The 16896-nt window shown below is 38.3% G+C and overlaps 1 protein-coding gene across 2 annotated transcripts in view; it reads left to right on the forward strand.

The window, feature by feature from the left end:
* The first annotated feature begins 341 nt into the window (after positions 1-341).
* Positions 342-16896, forward strand: part of KCTD21 (potassium channel tetramerization domain containing 21) — a 35194-nt gene continuing 18639 nt past the window's right edge. Inside the window, exon 1 of one of the 2 annotated variants that reach the window (XM_074303971.1) lies at positions 342-435. The gene's annotated coding sequence lies outside the window, so the exon portion shown is untranslated. Of the gene's footprint in view, positions 436-830; positions 877-16896 lie in introns of those variants that run through there. The other variant, XM_074303972.1, reaches the window with a different exon arrangement.

The following is a 16896-nucleotide window of genomic DNA, read 5'->3' on the forward strand; positions in this document are numbered from 1 at the left end:
TGGGAGATGTGCAGAGCGGAGGGAGGGAGGGAGCAAGGGAAAGAGGAGGAGATGCTGCTGGAGGGAGGGCGGACGCCGCAGGAGAGGGGAGGAGCTGCTGCCGAACCGAGTGGGGGAAGGGGGAAGGGGCGACGTGGCCCAAAGACCCTTCCCAGGCTTGGTCCCCTTTAACAGCAGCCGGCTAGTATGCGCTGGGGTGGAGAGAGAGCGCCGCAGGACTTTCTGGGAGATGAAGTTCTAAAGATTCGGCTGGATTGCGGCAGAGAAAGGGATAAAAACTACAAATCCCGGGAAGGACTGCGCCTGATATTGAGCCGCCTTTCCCCCTCCCTCCCGCCCCCAGCTGGGCTCAGCTCCCCCACTCCTCCCCCTCCCACTTCCCATTGCTGTGCTCCAGCGCCCGGGAAGGGGAGTCTTCGGAGCAAGGGGGAGAAGGTGGGTGCGGGGGGGATCGTGGGCTGGGACTGGGGCTCTGCTGGGAGGGAAGCTCCGGACACCTTTCTCACCTGGCCACCTGGCCCGGGGGTTGGAAAGTGGCCGATTAGGAGGGGGGTGATACAGGGAGCGACCGGGCTGGATTGGAGGATATGGGGGATGATAGGAGAGGACAGAATGGAATTGGAGGCGACAGGGCGGGATAGGAGAAGGACTGGGCAGCGGAGCAACCTAGGAAAAGAGGAAGGTGCCAGAAGAGGGCTACGATAAGAATAGTTTTTCTTTCCATAGCTTTTCACGGCTTACTAAGCACTTTTCTCCCTAGGGCCCCGAGAATTAGGGAGTATAAGTATAACACTCCCAATCTGACAGATGAAGAAACTGAGATTCGGAATGATGATAGGATTGACCTGAGGGTCACACTCACTAATTCACGAGCTGGTAATCTGAAGACAAGATATCTGATCAGATCAGGTTCTTGGGGTTGGAAAAAAGAAAAAAAAGAAAAAAAAAGAAAGAAAGAATTGGGATCATTAATAATAGCTAGAGTTTTTAGGTGCTTAAATACTTGTATAATTTAGTTACAGATTACCAAGCATTTCTTTATTTTATAAACGAGGAAACTGAGGTTTAACAAAGTTTTATCATTTGCCCAAGTAGCAAGTGGCAAAGTTGGAATTTAGACAAGTCTTCTGATTTTGGTGCTCTTTCCAGCATTCTGGCTTGTCTCCAAGGGATCTGAATGGGAAAGGGTTAAAAGTGTAATTTAGGACCCCATGGAAACTGAGAAAGGTTTAAATGTGTATGTCCCATTAGCTAAAGTAATGGGGCAGATTGAATTGGGTGACAGTTGTGTAGCTGAAGGATAAATTATAACCTGAGGCATTAAAGGTTGGAGGACTGGATATAATAGGAAAGTTGGGAAGAATAAAGGAAACAAAGCAAAAATTTAAATGAGATTAGGGACTTTGAGATGGATGGGAATGAGGGACCTTCTTAAGAAAGGGGAGCAGAGAAGAAAGTGGGACTTTGTTGATTGTACCTAAGCAGTTTATAGGTCCTTCCCTGGTCAGAACACATCTAGAGTAAGCTTTCATTCTGGGCATGTGACATTTTAGGAAGGCTGTTGATAAATTTCAAGATGACCAAGATGGTGAAAAGCCTTAAGATTATGTCAGGTGAAGATCCATTGCCTTGTACAAACTTTATATTTATGGAAGTTAGATTTTAGATTTCCCGTGGGCCATTTGTCCCTTATTTTACATCTTAGGAACTGAGAACCAATAACTTAAAGTGGCTTGTCCACATAGTGAGCTCCAATTTGAATCAAGGTCTTCTGACTCCAGAACCAATACTTTTAATATAATTTTTGTGTCTGTGTATATATTATATATCAATATATACTAACTACTTTTCTTTGCATGTGTTCTACAGACTATAAATTCCTAGACTTCATTTTTGTCTTTGTATCTGCAATCACCTTTGAATAGTGCTTTCTGACATATGGAAAACACTTAATAGAGGCTTGTTGATAAAGAAGAAAGGATTTAGAGGGGACAAAAAGGCTATCATCCATTATTTGAAGGACTGCCATGTAGAAGAGGGAATGAACTTGTTCTGCTTGATCATAATGGGCACAACTAGGACCTGTGGGAAGAAATAATAGTGTGAAGGGCTGCCCAACAATGAAATGAGTTGTGCCATGAGATAGTGAGTCCCTGTCTCAGGAAGTGTCAAGCAGGATCTGGATGACTGCTTGTCAGGTACATAGTGGAGTTGGCTCATACTTCAGACACTGGTTATATTGCATCATCGATGAGGTGCCTTCCATGCTTTCTTGTGTTCAAAACCTAACACCAACACTCACTCTATGACTGTGGGCAAATCACTTTAACCTTTCTGAGTTTTAGCCACCACATGTTATTACCAGTCTCACAGGGTCATTATGAGAAAAGTGTATTCTAAACTTATAAACATATGCAGCAGAACTCTGAGATTCTATGTTTCTATATAATATCTTGTATGAACTGGAGATGGACTGGGGAGTCTTGCCAAACCACATGTGTTAAAGGCCTCTTGTGCTTGAACTGGAAAATTCATATTCAGTACAGCTGGATATTGGCCCTGCTCTTTTCCATCTGCCTTCCTATGCAGACAGGAAGAAGAATTGGAGCAGCTGCAGGGTTCCAGAATGTGTGTGTACGTGACGGAGAGATAGAGAGATAGAAAGGGGTAAAGAAAGGAGAGGAGAGGAATGGGGGGGAGAGAGAGAGAGAGAGAGAAAGAGAGAGAGAGAAAGAAAGAGAGAAAGAGAGAGAGAGAGAGAGAGAGAGAGAGAGAGAGAGAGAGAGAGAGAGAGAGAGAGAGAGAGAGAGTTTACAGAGGAATTAAGGGGAAGTGGGATGAATGAAGGGAATTTCAGAGCATGTCTCTACATAATTTATAAGACTCCTTTCCAGGTAACTGCTTGCCATAAAAGGATATGTTTTTCTTCTAAAAGATTTCTAGATTCTCTTAGTCACATCTAGTCACACAAGCCCAGACAAAGGGTGGAGAGATGCAAACTAGGGTCTTAGTTATTCAACAAACACTTATTATTGATTCTATGCAAAGTTTTATGTTTAGTTACTGAGGAATATAACATTAGTCCTTTTTATTTGAAAGCTCCCTATTTCAAGGAGGGGAAAAGACATGTATAACATGTATACAAATGATCATAATAAAGGGAGAAGGAGTTCAGTGGAAAGGAAAATCCCCATAAAAGCTCTATGAGAAATCCAAGGATCTCGGCTTTCAAGGGTGAGACTTGTTTATTGTCAGGGGGCTTTAGTCCAGTCACTTCATTTTATTTATTTATTTTTTAAAAATTTATTATTTTCCCACAAATCACTTCATTTTAAAGAGGGAAACAGCTGAGGCTCCAGAGAGAGAAAATGACTTGTTTGCTTTCACATAAGTATTCCAAGTGGGATTTGAACTCAAGTCCTCTGTCTTTTAATCCATTGCCTTCATTCCATTCACCATTAACTCAGAAAGTACAAAAACAGAGAGGAGAGAGACCAGGATAAAGAATGTGGTTTAAGGAATTGTCCAGTGTGGGACCAGGGAGAGATAAGACTGAAGAAATGTTCCTTGGGTCTCAATTGTAGAGGGTTTTGAATACCAAGATAAGGAATTTACACTCTGTTTAGTAGGTAGCCAAAAATGCCATGTAGCACTAAACCATACACACACATTTATTTTATTTATAGAGAATATTGACAATTTTAATGTTTTAATAGTAATAGTTCATGAAAATTATCCAATTGGCTTCTAAAATGAATATGAAGATTCCATGTCTGACATCTGACTGTGGGAGTAAGTACCTCTGACTTCAATTAGCCAAATGAGGTCAAGTATTTCTTACATTTGGGGACAGGACAAGTAATATAGTACAGTGTTAAGAGAGATGGATGAGGACCAGGCTCCAAATCCCTAACTACCTGTGTTATCTTCAGCAAGTAGCTTATTCTCTTTGGGCCTCAGTTTCCTCATTTGTAAAATGAGCAAGTTGAACTAGATGACTTGTAAGGTTCCTTCCATTTCTAAAATGATGATTCCATGATCGGACTTGACTGCAATAGGGAAATATGGAAGTGTTGGATACTTCCTCTACAGGCAAGAGTTTGCCAGGCTAAAGTGAGAAAAATAATAATATTGAAAATTAATAACAACTATTTCAGTCCAGAATGAGAAAAAATAATAATGAAAATGAATAACTCCATCTAGAATAAGAAAATTATATTGAAAATAACTTTCAGTTTGGAGTGAGAAAAATAATAGTATTGGAAATTAATAATAATTCAGTCTAGTGAGAAAAATGATGATGAAAATTAATAATTTTCAGTCTAGAGTGAGAAAAATAATATTGAAAATAACAGTCTAGAATGAGAAAAATGATAATATTGAAAATTAATAATAACTATTTTAGTTTAGAGTGAAAATAATAATATTGGAAATTAGTAATAATAACTTTTAGGGAGGGATCTATAATTTCATCAGAGTGGGGAGGTCCCTCTGCCAAGAACACTTGCAATCCTGGCCACACCTTAGAAAATTGTCCTTTATGAGTTATTTGGATGGGAACTAAAAAAATCACAGTGGCCAGTGTCTGGATAATGACCCTTTCTGCATCTTAGTACATAGTTTGTTGTTCAGTAATTTTTTAATGTCCGATTCTTCCTAACCCCTTTTTTTGAGGTTTTCTTGGCAAAGATACTAGAGTAGTTTGCCATTTCCTTTTTCTAATTCTTTTGACACATGAGGACATGAGGCAAACAGGGTTAAGTGACTTTCCCAGAGCCACACAACTATAAGTATTTGAGGCCAGAATTTTGGGTGTTTTTTTTTCTTTGTTTTGTTTTGCACTGAGGCAATTGGGGTTAAGTTTTTTGCTCAAGGTCACACAGCTAGGAAGTGTTAAGTGTGTGAGACCACATATGAACTCAAGAGTCCTTCTGACTTCAGGGCTGGTGCTCTATCCACTGCACCACCTAGCTGCCCCATTCTGGTTCTTCTTGACTCCAAACATGGCAGCTGCATGTAGTTTGGCCCAGATCAAAGACACTCAAAATTTCTTCAGTGTGATAAGACACTCCAGACCTTGTAATCCATAGTCTTTAAGGGCCAGTATCACCTCCAAACCATGATGAGAAGACTCAATATATCATTGGATCTGAAATCTTATCAATGTGGGTGTTTCCCCCAGTGACATATTCAACAATCCATCTTTATCTGCTAATCCTCTATCACTCTTATCTAGATCTTCCTATAAATCCTCCTGAGTGGTTTTCACCATTCTGGGGTCTTTCCAAGATTAAATGACAATGGGAGGACTACAAAAAAAAGCAGGCTGGGTGAATAGAAGCTAACTCTGGCCATATAATGGGGCCATCTTTTTTCTACCTTTGTTATCTATCTACCTACCTCTGATGACCATCTCTCCTGAACAGTGCTCACTATGTACTTCTCCTTTACTCTTGGATGATCTCCATCTTCATCAGAGATCATAGTATTATACACAGCTCCTGGCACATAGTAGATACTTAATAAATAATAGTCCGCTTTACAATATCACTGATAGGTGTTTGGCATGGTTTTTTGTTTTGTTTTGTTTTGTTTGCTCAGGCAATTGGGGTTAAATAACTTGCTCAGGGTCACACAGCCAGGAAGTGTTAAGTGTCTGAGGTCAGATTTGAACTCAGATCCTGCTGAGTTGGTGCTCTATCCAGTGGGCCACCTAGCTGTCCCCATTGTTTTTTTGTTTTTGTTTTTGTTTTTGTTTTTTTAAACTTGGCCTTTGTTTCAGAGAGAAGTTTTTAGTCTTTGAAAGAAATACACCATTCCCCAAAGGTCATCCATTCCAGCATATCCTCCATACCATGCTTTATTTCCATTGATCCTTTTAGTATCTATGAGGGAGTAGGGAATATCATAGGATCATAGAGTTGGAGCCAGAAGAGATTGTAGTAAACCCCTTTATTTTACAGATGAGGAAACTGAGGCCCAAAGACTTTTAGAAACCTAGTTAAGTCCACACAACTAGTATCTGAGGCTAAATTTTAACCCAGGTCTTACTGGCTCTGAGTCTAGTAGTCTCTCTGTTATTCTATGCTGCATCCCAATGGATTCATTGTCTCATATGTGTGGGTATTTCCTTGTACAGATACAAATCTCTACCAATCTATGCCATTTTATTCTATGTAACTCTTGTCCATCCCCTTAAAGAAAAATCCATAAAGGATTTACAACAAAGCCCTAGAAGCCATCTTTGGGGTCTTTGAATAAATAATTAATGCTTACCAGTTCATTACATTGTTGTTTGATCATTTTCTGTCATGTGTGATGCTTTATGATCCCTTTTAGGATTTTCTTGGCAAAGATCCTAGAATGGTTTTTCCTTCTCCAGCTCATTTTACATATGAGGAAACTGAGGCAAACAGGTCACTCATCTAATAAGTATCTGAGGCCAGATTTCAAGTCAGGAATATGTCTTTCTGACTCCAGACTCAATACTGTCCACTGAGGTAGGTAGTACATATGGATTAAGTGCTATCATAGACTTTATGACTAGCTCTCCTTTTCCAGGCACACAATCTTGATAATGCTTTACATATAATTTGCATGCAAGTCATCATCAGTACCACAAACACCAAATATCTTTCTATTGCCCTTTTGGGCTACCCGTAATTTTGATACTTTAGGAGTTGTGGTATTTCATGATTTGTAGTCGTACAAAATCATGTTAGAGTATTAGTATTGAAAAGATGGACACTATTAGAAGGGGGACAAGAATGACCATCAAAAGTACTATGTATCAAAAATACAATCTAACTAATTCTATTCTTTTTTGGGCCCACATCTTTGACTTCACCTGTCTAAAATATGTGTACTGATAGATACTGTCTGCCCCTCCAGCAATATGTCATAACCTGAGTTATATACCTTCTTCATCATGTGGCTTTCCCTCTGTGGACTGTATGGCTGATCAGTTCTTGAGGTGCTAAAGACCTAGCTGAGAAGATCCTAGAGTATTAAGGAGTTTGGTATTTTTGGTACAACATCTACAAACTAGAGTAATTAAATAATCTCATTACATGTAGGAAATCTTGTCTTCTATTAGATTCTGTAGAAGGCATGTTTCATAACCTTAGCCAATATTTTTGTTGAGCATCCATCTCTCTTTTTATTCCTTTACTGATACTCAGAATCAGATTGTTAAATTGATATTGAGCTCCACATGACATATATAAAGTATTCCAAAAACCTTTGTGCATTTTTAAGGTCTTAACAATAAAAAAATACCATAAGACTTTTGGGCCAAACTACATATAGGGAAGCTGAATTTTGGTCTACTGAACCAAATGCTTCCTTGTAATATAGTAAACACAGTGAACTCTTACATTCTCTGTGCCTCTCTGTCATGAGGGTGACTAAAGATGTTATCTATGGAAAACCTTCTCAAAAGCCTTCATGTTTTCACAACTATTTGTGTTAAAAACCATTTTTAATAGAGAAAATAGTAGGGACATAGCTCCACGATTGCGGATGCTTTCTCACTTTCTTGAGAGGGTCTGTTACATAGAAAAACATAATAAATAATCTATGATTTTTTTCCATTTTAAAAAATTTTCCCTTCCAGATACCTTGAAAATTGATCCCTGAGTGCCTTTAAATTGTATTGCTTCCAAACATATTTCGCTTCTGAATCATTGGCTATATCTAGTCTTTCTTCCTGGGGCAGCTAGATAGTTTAGTGGATAGAGTGCTGAATGTGAAGTCAAGAAGACTCATCATTCTGAGTTCAAATCCAGCCTTAGACACTTACTAGCTATGTGATACTTAATCCTGTTTATCTTATTTCCTCATCTATAAATTGATCTAAAGAAGGAAATGGCAAGCCACTCCAGTTGTTCTGCCAAGAATACCCTAAATGAGGTCATAGAGAGCCAGACATGACTGAAATGATTTAACAACAACTAAAAAAAATGACCTAAAGAAGGAAATTGCAAACTACTCTGGTATCTTTGCCAAGAAAACTCCAAAAAGGATCATGAAGAGTTGAACATGTCTGAGAAACAAGTAAACAACAAACAAAAGTCTCTTTTCCCTCCTGATTTTCTTAAGTGACATTTCTATTTCCCCAGATAGCATTGGGTACTGAAGTATAATTCAAAATATGGTATTTCCATTGTCATCATTGATAAAAATAGCTATAGAATCACAGCCAAATCTGTTCCACTTTGGAATTGTTGTCCTTTTAGTTTCACTTATAAATGCTTTTGGATGTTTTGATTTTTTGGAGCCTAGTGTCAAACTTGCTTTAGTTTCATTTTTCCTATCCTTTCTGTTTTATGAGACATTACTATAGTTATAATTTTGAGCCATCTTCCTCTATAATGCTATTCAAGTAACATCTTTGTTTAACAAGGAAAACCAGGTATAAAACCTTTTAGACTCACTGGCCGCATTGTTCTGACAGATCTACACTCTCTAAGAAATAATGATAATCAGGGCTTTACTTTTATCCATTCTCTTTTTATCACAGCTAGCAACTTGTTTGAATAAATTACTGTAGTAATTATATATGCTAATGTAATTTTTCTTCTTGTTTGGTATTGATTTTGCTCTTCAGTCATAATTAATTAGCATTTGTGATATTATGTCTCATGTCCTAGGCATCTATAAGTTATTGACATATTTGGTTTTTTTCCTGAACTATATTTTCAAACCTTTCCTATCAGGTTGAAGAAATCATTCAAGATGATTTTACTTGGTTTTGAGGAGTCTGAGTTTTTCATCATTTCTTTATTTCTTCTTCCTTTGGTATGGATCTTAAACACATAAGATACAGTTATTTTCATAGTGCTACTGCCCACAATGGTTTGTTTACAATTGTTATCAGCCCTGCAAAAGTAAGATGACCAAATATCTCATGAAATTATGTTTTTTATTAACTTTGAGAATCCAGTAAAATTAGTTTCTTTATCTCTCTGAAGAAAAACCTATCAGTCATCCTTCCCTTTACTTACAATTTCCTCATATCTTCTGATAGCTCATTGGAAAAAAAAATTTCCATTTAGAGTACCAACAGTTAAATTAATACTTTTTAGGTAGATAGTTATTATCATATTCATTTTGCAGCTGAGAAAGCTATTAAAATTTGTGATCTTACCAATTTCATCTAGTTGATGAATGGTGGAGCTGAGATTTGAATATAACTCTTGGTCCATTGTTCATGCATGATTTGCCTCTGTACCACAGCTGACTAAAAAGAAATACTGGCTGAAATATAGGGGAAAGTTCTGCCTATCTTTTCCCTAAACAGATTGATCCTCATGTTTCATAGTAGAGACCACTTAGATTCATGTAAACTGAATGACTGTGATGACTATGATGAATGAATGAATATGATGGCTGGCTGTGGTCTTTGAATATGAAAAACGGGAGAACAACAGTATTGGAGATCAATAAATGTAGTCCTAGATTTCAAAAATGCTAAGATGTTCACTTCTCTCAAGTACAGGTCAGGCAACTTGACTTTGATTCCTGGCAAAATTTAGAATGAATTATTAAAGGGATGATTTGCGAGTATTTAGAAAGGGAAATAGCAATCACTAAGGGCTAATATGACTTCATTGAGGAAGAGTTGTGTCTCTAATTTCATTTCTTTTTTGATAAATTACATGGGGTAAATAGTGTAGGTTGGAGGAATATCATAACTGTGATATATCCAGATTTCTGCAAGGCTTCATATCCATGTATACAAGTGGAAAAATGTGGACTAGATGATAGCTTTGGTGAATCCAAAACTAGTTAAATGATCAGTCACTAAGGCTGATTAATGAATCAATGTTTCATTGGAAGGATGTCTCTCACAATGCAATTACTCCAGGGATTTATTGTAAATTCTGTGCTATTTAACATTTATATCAGTGGCCTAGGTGAAGGTATAGATGTTATATACAAAATTTGCAAGTGATATATGACTTAGAAGTATAGCTAATACACTGGATGATCATTATGGACTTCCAACTCTAAATTTGTGACACTATCTATAGTATATGTGCTGTTGAAGCAAGCACTGTGACACTATAACAAAACTACCCTCAAGATAAAGAATAATCTACATTGACTAGACAGATAAAACTCAGTAGAGATAAATGTAAAATCCTGCACTTGTATCCAAAAAGTCAATTAGGTACAGTAGACATTTGTGTGAAAAAGTTCTAAGAGTTTTAGCAAATTTAAAATGCAGCATGAGTTAAGAGGATGACTCAGAAGCCAAAATAAGCTTTAATGCCATCCACTGTAGACTAAATTGAGAAGCAGAGTTATCAGAACAAAGGCAGTGATAACCCTGCAGTTCTCTGTCCTAAGCAAACCCCATGTGGAGTTCTCCATTCCATTCAGGGCCCTAGGATATTTTAGAAAGATATTTATAAGAGAAGATTACAAAGTTGATAAAGGAAACAGAAACCCTGACATACGAGGATCACTTGAAAGATATAGGAATGTGCAAGAGGAGAAGACTAACAGTGACTATCTTAAGTTCTTAAATGGGTATCATTAAGGATTAGATTTGTTGCTCTTAGCTCAGAATACAGAACCATGAATAACAATTGTTTTCTCGGAGAGGCTTCTACCTCCATCAATAGCTTAGAAATCTTGTCATACCTTCATGGCCACATTTCAGGTGAATCTCTACTCCATAGGTTCAAAAATTGCTAATTACAGCTCTGACAGCTCTAATCTACTGAAGCAGATCTCAAATGGAATTCAAGAAAATGACTGTCAGAGATGTTCTAAAAACAGAAATTTCTGTTCAGGTACAAATCAGACTAAATGATTTCTGGAATTCCTGCCTTCTCTATGACTCTGGAATTCTTTGATTTAATTTGTTTTTAATTTGTTGAGGAAGTAAAGCGCACTCCTGCAATCAGGGAGTGACTGGGCTGAAGATTCGGACAGAGCCGAACACTAAGGGTACTGTATCCTTTTGCCAGCTCTAAGGGCTCAATTCTTCTGAAGGGCCTTGCTGGCCTTGAGCAAACTCCTCCACCCCTTAAGTCTGGTTTCCTTCCAGATTTGCAAACTTTTGGAACCAAACTTGGAAGAGGTAGGGGATACAAGGAGTTCCTGACTCTGGCAGCAAAATCTTAGTCAAATTGCCTCAGCTTCCTCTTATAAAATGAGAAAGGGTGGACTAACTGATTTCTACAGCCCCTTTTAGCTCGGACCTTTTATGTTTTAAAGTCGCCTTCATTTCTGATTTTTTGTTCCAAATCCCTTTCTAGCTCTAAGGCCCCTTCCACTCTGACATTCTATGTTCCGAGAATTGTCCCAGCTCTAACACTCCACAATTTGAGGTTCCTCCCACTATCTCCGATATTCTGTGCTCTGAGTCCCTCTCAGCTCAGACATTTTATGCTTTAAAATCCCTCCCAGATCTAACATTCTGTGTTAAGTATTAACCTAGCTCTGACATTCCATGCTCTGAGGTCCCTCCCATTATCTCTGACATTCTATGCTCCGAAGAACTTCCCCAGTCGGAAATTCTATGTCCTGAGATCTCCAAACTCAGACATTCTATGCTCTAAGGTTCCCCCCCCCTCCAACTCTAACATTCCATGATCTAAGGTCCCTCCCAGCTCTTATATTTTGTGTTCTATGGTCTTTTCCAGCTCAAACATTCTGTGTTCCAAGGTCTTGTCCAGCTCTAACATTCTATATATTAAGCACCTTTCTGTCATTCAGTAATTTCTTTGTGATCCCATTTATGGTTTTCTTAAGATCCTGGCATGATTTGCCATTTCCTATTCCAATGGATCCATTTTGTCAACAGGTTAAGTGACTTGTCCAGCAAGGAAATGCCCAACATTGGCTTTGAATGCTGGTCTTACTGACTTCAGGCCTGGCACTCTATCCTCTGAACCACAGCTGCTCTGAAGCTCCCTTCTAGCTCAAAAATTTTGTAATTTTTTTCCCTATATGGCCAAAAAGGAGTAACAACAAGGTAGAGTGGGAAAAAAAAATCCTGATCTTGAATCAAGGAATCTGAGTTCTGGTCTCAGAACTTCCTCTAATTCGCTGTGAGCTTTTGGTCAAATCACCTCTTTGGGCCTGTTTGCTCACCTGTAAAATTAGTGGGGACTGGAATAGATTGGTCTTCAAAGGCCCTTTACCGCCTGTGTTCCCACTCTTCCCTCCTGATTGTATAAACTTGAGCAACAAATATTTCCTGAGTACTCTCAACAGGTAGGAGCTTGTGCTCAGAGCTGATGAAGATATGATACCAGCTTTTGTAGAGTCCTACAGACTATTTGAAAGCAATCTAACCAATCAACAAGTACCTATGCACACCTACAATATACCAGGCTCAGGAAATACATAGACAAAAATGAAGGAATTCTTATTCTAAGAGTCAAGTCCTAATAACACATCCATATATAGATAATCACAAGATAGTGAAGAAGGTAACATACATGTTTTCATATATGAATATACAGCAACACAAGGCTGTATATACTATAAGAGAAAGAAGTAGCATGAACAATGAGAATTATAGGATTATTTCGTAGGCTTGTACATTTACAATTGGAAGATCAATTAATAAGTATTAATAAGCACCTATTATGTAACCAGCACTTATTAAGAAACTACCATGTGCCAGGCTGGTAGGTGATGCCTGTATAAAGACAAAAATGAAACAACCCCAGCCATCAAGTATCTTATATCAAGATACTTGGTAATTGGTAAATATACCCCACTTAGGGGACTATTGATCAGGGAAGGAAGATTTGGTCTTGGTACTCATAGAGCTTAGGAGTAAAAGGGAAATGATTGCAAAACAAAGGAGTTTCCCATTTCATTTTGGGGTCAGTTAGGAGCCACTACAGCTTCTTGAGCCAAAGAGTGACATAGTTGAGCCTGTACTTTAGGAATATCAATTAGGAAGTTGGATGGAGACTGGAGTAGAGAGAGGCGAGACTGGAAGCTAGAAAAGTGATCAATAGTTGTAAAACTCGAGGTCAGAACCAGGGCTAGGAGTAGTAGTTGTTGTCTGTCCTTCATTCTTTTTTTTTTTATATTTATTTTTCTTTTTACAAAAATTTTATGCATAGGTAATTTTTCAGCATCAACAATTGCAAAACCTTTTGTTCCACCTTTTCTCCTCTTTTCCCCCCACCCCTTCCTCCAGATGGCAGGTTGATTGATACATGTTAAATATGTTAAAGTATAAGTTAAATACAATATATGGATACATGTCCAAATAGTTATTTTGCTGTACTAAAAGAATCGTCTGTCCTTCATTCTTGAGGAGCATCATAACATCAGGGACTAGATGCCATGACGTGCAAATGAATTGGATTTAAGGGAGAGAAAGCCGTGCAAGGTCACCTGCCTCATTTTTCCTTCCATCTGGGTTCAGTGCCTAGATATAGATTGGAGATGGCCCTGGATGCAATGAGAGCCCTTGTTTGTGTGTGAAGCCTTGGCTCTCTAAGATGCCAAAGCATTTAGTGTCAGTGCTCTTCCAGGGCAAGCTGGAATCCCCAGATGAATGGGGACCATTGATGCTAACTTATAGAATCCAAGAGTCCCAGAACTTCATGGGTCATTATTAGGCATTGAAACCAGCCTCCTAGCTTTGCAGGTATCTATAGCAGGTCTATAGTTAAATCATTCTAGATTTCACCTGGTTTGGCTGTCACTGAAGAGTGGGCCTTTGGGTAGAGATATGAGCCAATATAGGTTGGTGGCTATGAGGCAAGAACACAGAAAGAACACAACACTTGGAGTCAAGCCCTCCCTACCACTAACTCAATAATAGCTAACAACAGTAATAATAATAATAATAAGCAGCTATGGTACTTTAAGGTTTGTAAAACACACTGTTTAATGTATAGTATATACACTATTACCTCATTTGATCTTCACAATCATCCTGGATGCTATTATTCTCATTTTGTAGTTAAAGAAATTGAGGTAGACAGAATGACTTGCCTAGAATCACAGAACCAAGTCTATGGCAGTATTTGAACCCTGACTATAAGTCCATTACTATGCCATGCTATATTTTGGGCTTTTCTTTCCTGTGGAAAGCTGGACTATGTCAATCCTCTCCAGTTCTCAGACTGTAGGAAATTGGCCCAGGTTCTTGGTGGGTGTAGCTTAGGTGGTTCTGCCTCTCCTCACCCAGTTGGAACCCTTCCATTGAACGAGACAACGCTGCACTAATCATTGCCCTACTCATTGGCATTAAATTTCAGGAAGAGTAGTGCCAAGTTGACTGCTTGAAAATCCAGGAAACAGAGCACCCAATGAAATTATCATCCCCATTTCCTGAATGCACATCTGGGCCTTGGCTGCCCTCCAAGGTCTGCCCGAGACAGACAGCCACCCAGGCAGTGGGTGGGCTCCCTCTCCTTCCTGTCTACTCCCTGGAGGGTCTGTGGTAGCAAGCTGGCAGAGACTAGGTGGTTTCTGTGGTATTCTCCCATAGGGTCCATTGTTTTCATCATTCCTGTTTCTATAGCTCTTTACAAGGGTTTTATTTTTCTCATGATGAGCCTTGTGAGGGTAATAATGCACACTGTTGTTAGCTCCCTTTTACAGGTGGGAAGACCAGAGTTTGTATACAGTAGATCAATTGAGATAACAAAGTATATGCTTTATATGCTATACTATGTTATACAAAGTATTTTGCAAACCTTAAAGCACTATGGTGGTAGCTGACTCTTCGTGATCCCATTTGGGATTTTCTTGGGAAAGATTATGGAATGGTCTGCCATTTCCTTCTCCAGCTCATTTTACAGATGAGGATATTAAGGCAAATACGGTTAAATGACTTGCCTGGGGTTACATAGCTAATAAGTATCCAAGGTTAGTTTTGAACTTAGGGCTTCCTGGCTCCAGGCTGAGCATTCTATCCACTGTACCACCTAGCTAACAATTAGAACAATCTAAAAGTAGAATGGATTGATTCAGGAAATAATGAATTTTTAAAATTACTGCTGGTGTTCAAATGGAAGCTGGATGACCACTTGTTGGAAAGGCAACTAAATAATGCCATAGTACACAGAGTGCTGGGCTAGGAAGACCCAAGTTCAAATATAGCCTCAGATACTTAACTACCACTGTGACATTGGGCAAATCAGTTAACCTCCTTTGGTCTCAGTTCTTTCATCTTTAAAATGGGGATAATAGGAATCCTGTCCCCTAAGATTGTTGTGGGATAAAATGAGGTATTTGTAAAACACTTAGCAAGCCTTAATGCAATGTACAAATGTACATGATGATAATGATGCTGCAGAGATGATTCCCATTATGGTATTTTGTTCAGTTGTGGCCAGCTCTATGAGGACCATACTGTCTATAGAGTTTTCTTGGCAAAGATACTGAATGACTTGCATTTCCTTCTCCAGTTTTAGGGAGGGGTTAAGTGATTTTCCCAGAGTCATACAATTGGTAGTAATTCCTGAAGGCCCAGTGTTCTACCTATTGCATCACTTAGTCAAATCTATCTCTCCATACCAAACATCACTCCCCTCAACTTTGATTTGTGTTGGGTTAAATGGCTTCTCAAAATTATAAATTCTAGAGGAAGAGACCACTCCTACAAACACACACACACACACACACACACACACACACACACACACACACACACACACACATATCCCTGAGAAAAACAGAGCTCACAGTAAAGTTATGTGTCTTGCTTAAGCTTATATAAGTAAGAAATGTCAGTGATGGGATTTGAAACCAGATTCTCTGATTCTACAGCTAACCTCTTCCCTTCTCACTGTATCATAACGCCTCCTTCCCTTCTGATTTTGAGAGTCTGTGAACCAATAGGTTATTGGGACCATAAATTTAGAGCTAGAAGGGATTATTACATGTAAATATAAACAATATATTTTTGTGAAAATAGCTATTTTTCAAAACAAAAAATTAATGAAAAAATATGTGTTTTACACATATTTGCAAATCTCTTTAGTGTTTGGTGTAATAGAAGACAGCTGAATTCTCAGCTCAAATTCTTTATTTAATGTTATGTCACTTTGATTAAAATACGTGAAGAAAATATGACCTCACACAATTAAATGTGTTGTTGGAAAGAGGAGGAATATTTTAATATGCAACAATGTCTTAGTATCATTATGAAAGTAATATTAAAATTGGGGGACCCTCTGAAAGGACAGCAACAACACCTTGGGGCCCATGGACCAAAATTTTTCTTTTTTATTATTTTTAGTAGTATTTTTTTCCAAATACATGCAAAGATAATTTTCATCATTTGCCTTTGCAAAACCTTGTGCTCAAAATTTTTCTCCCTATCTTCCTACTTTCCCTACCCCTATACAGTGAGCAATTTAATATGAGTTAAACATGTGCAATTCTTCTAAATATATTTCCACATTTATCATACCAGGCAAGAAAAATACATCAAAAAGGGGAAAAAAACATAAGAAACAAACCAAGCAAACAAATGACAAAAACAACAAAAAGGTGAAAATACTGTGCTTTGATCCATATTCAAAATCCATAATTCTCTCTCTGGATGCAGATGGCTCTTTCATGGATCACACTTTGAGAACAACTATTTTAGGGTATAGGATTTCTGGTATAATAACTGACATGGATGGCCTTGTATACATTAACTCATTTAAGTTTCAAAACAAGCCTGTGAGGTCAGTAATACAGATATTATTACCTCTGTCAAAGGTAGTGCATTGGATGGAGTTCTGGACCTAGAATTAGGAAGACTTGAGTTCAGACACAAGCTATATGAACTGGAACAAAATCACTTCACTGTCTGCCTCAGTTTCTTCCTCTGTAAAAAAGGGGATAATAATAGCACCACCTCAATAAGTTATTGTGAGGATCAAATGAGATAATAAATAGGACAGTGTCTGG

This window comes from Sminthopsis crassicaudata, chromosome 3 (genome assembly GCF_048593235.1).
Source record: "Sminthopsis crassicaudata isolate SCR6 chromosome 3, ASM4859323v1, whole genome shotgun sequence".
Taxonomy (NCBI): domain Eukaryota; kingdom Metazoa; phylum Chordata; class Mammalia; order Dasyuromorphia; family Dasyuridae; genus Sminthopsis; species Sminthopsis crassicaudata.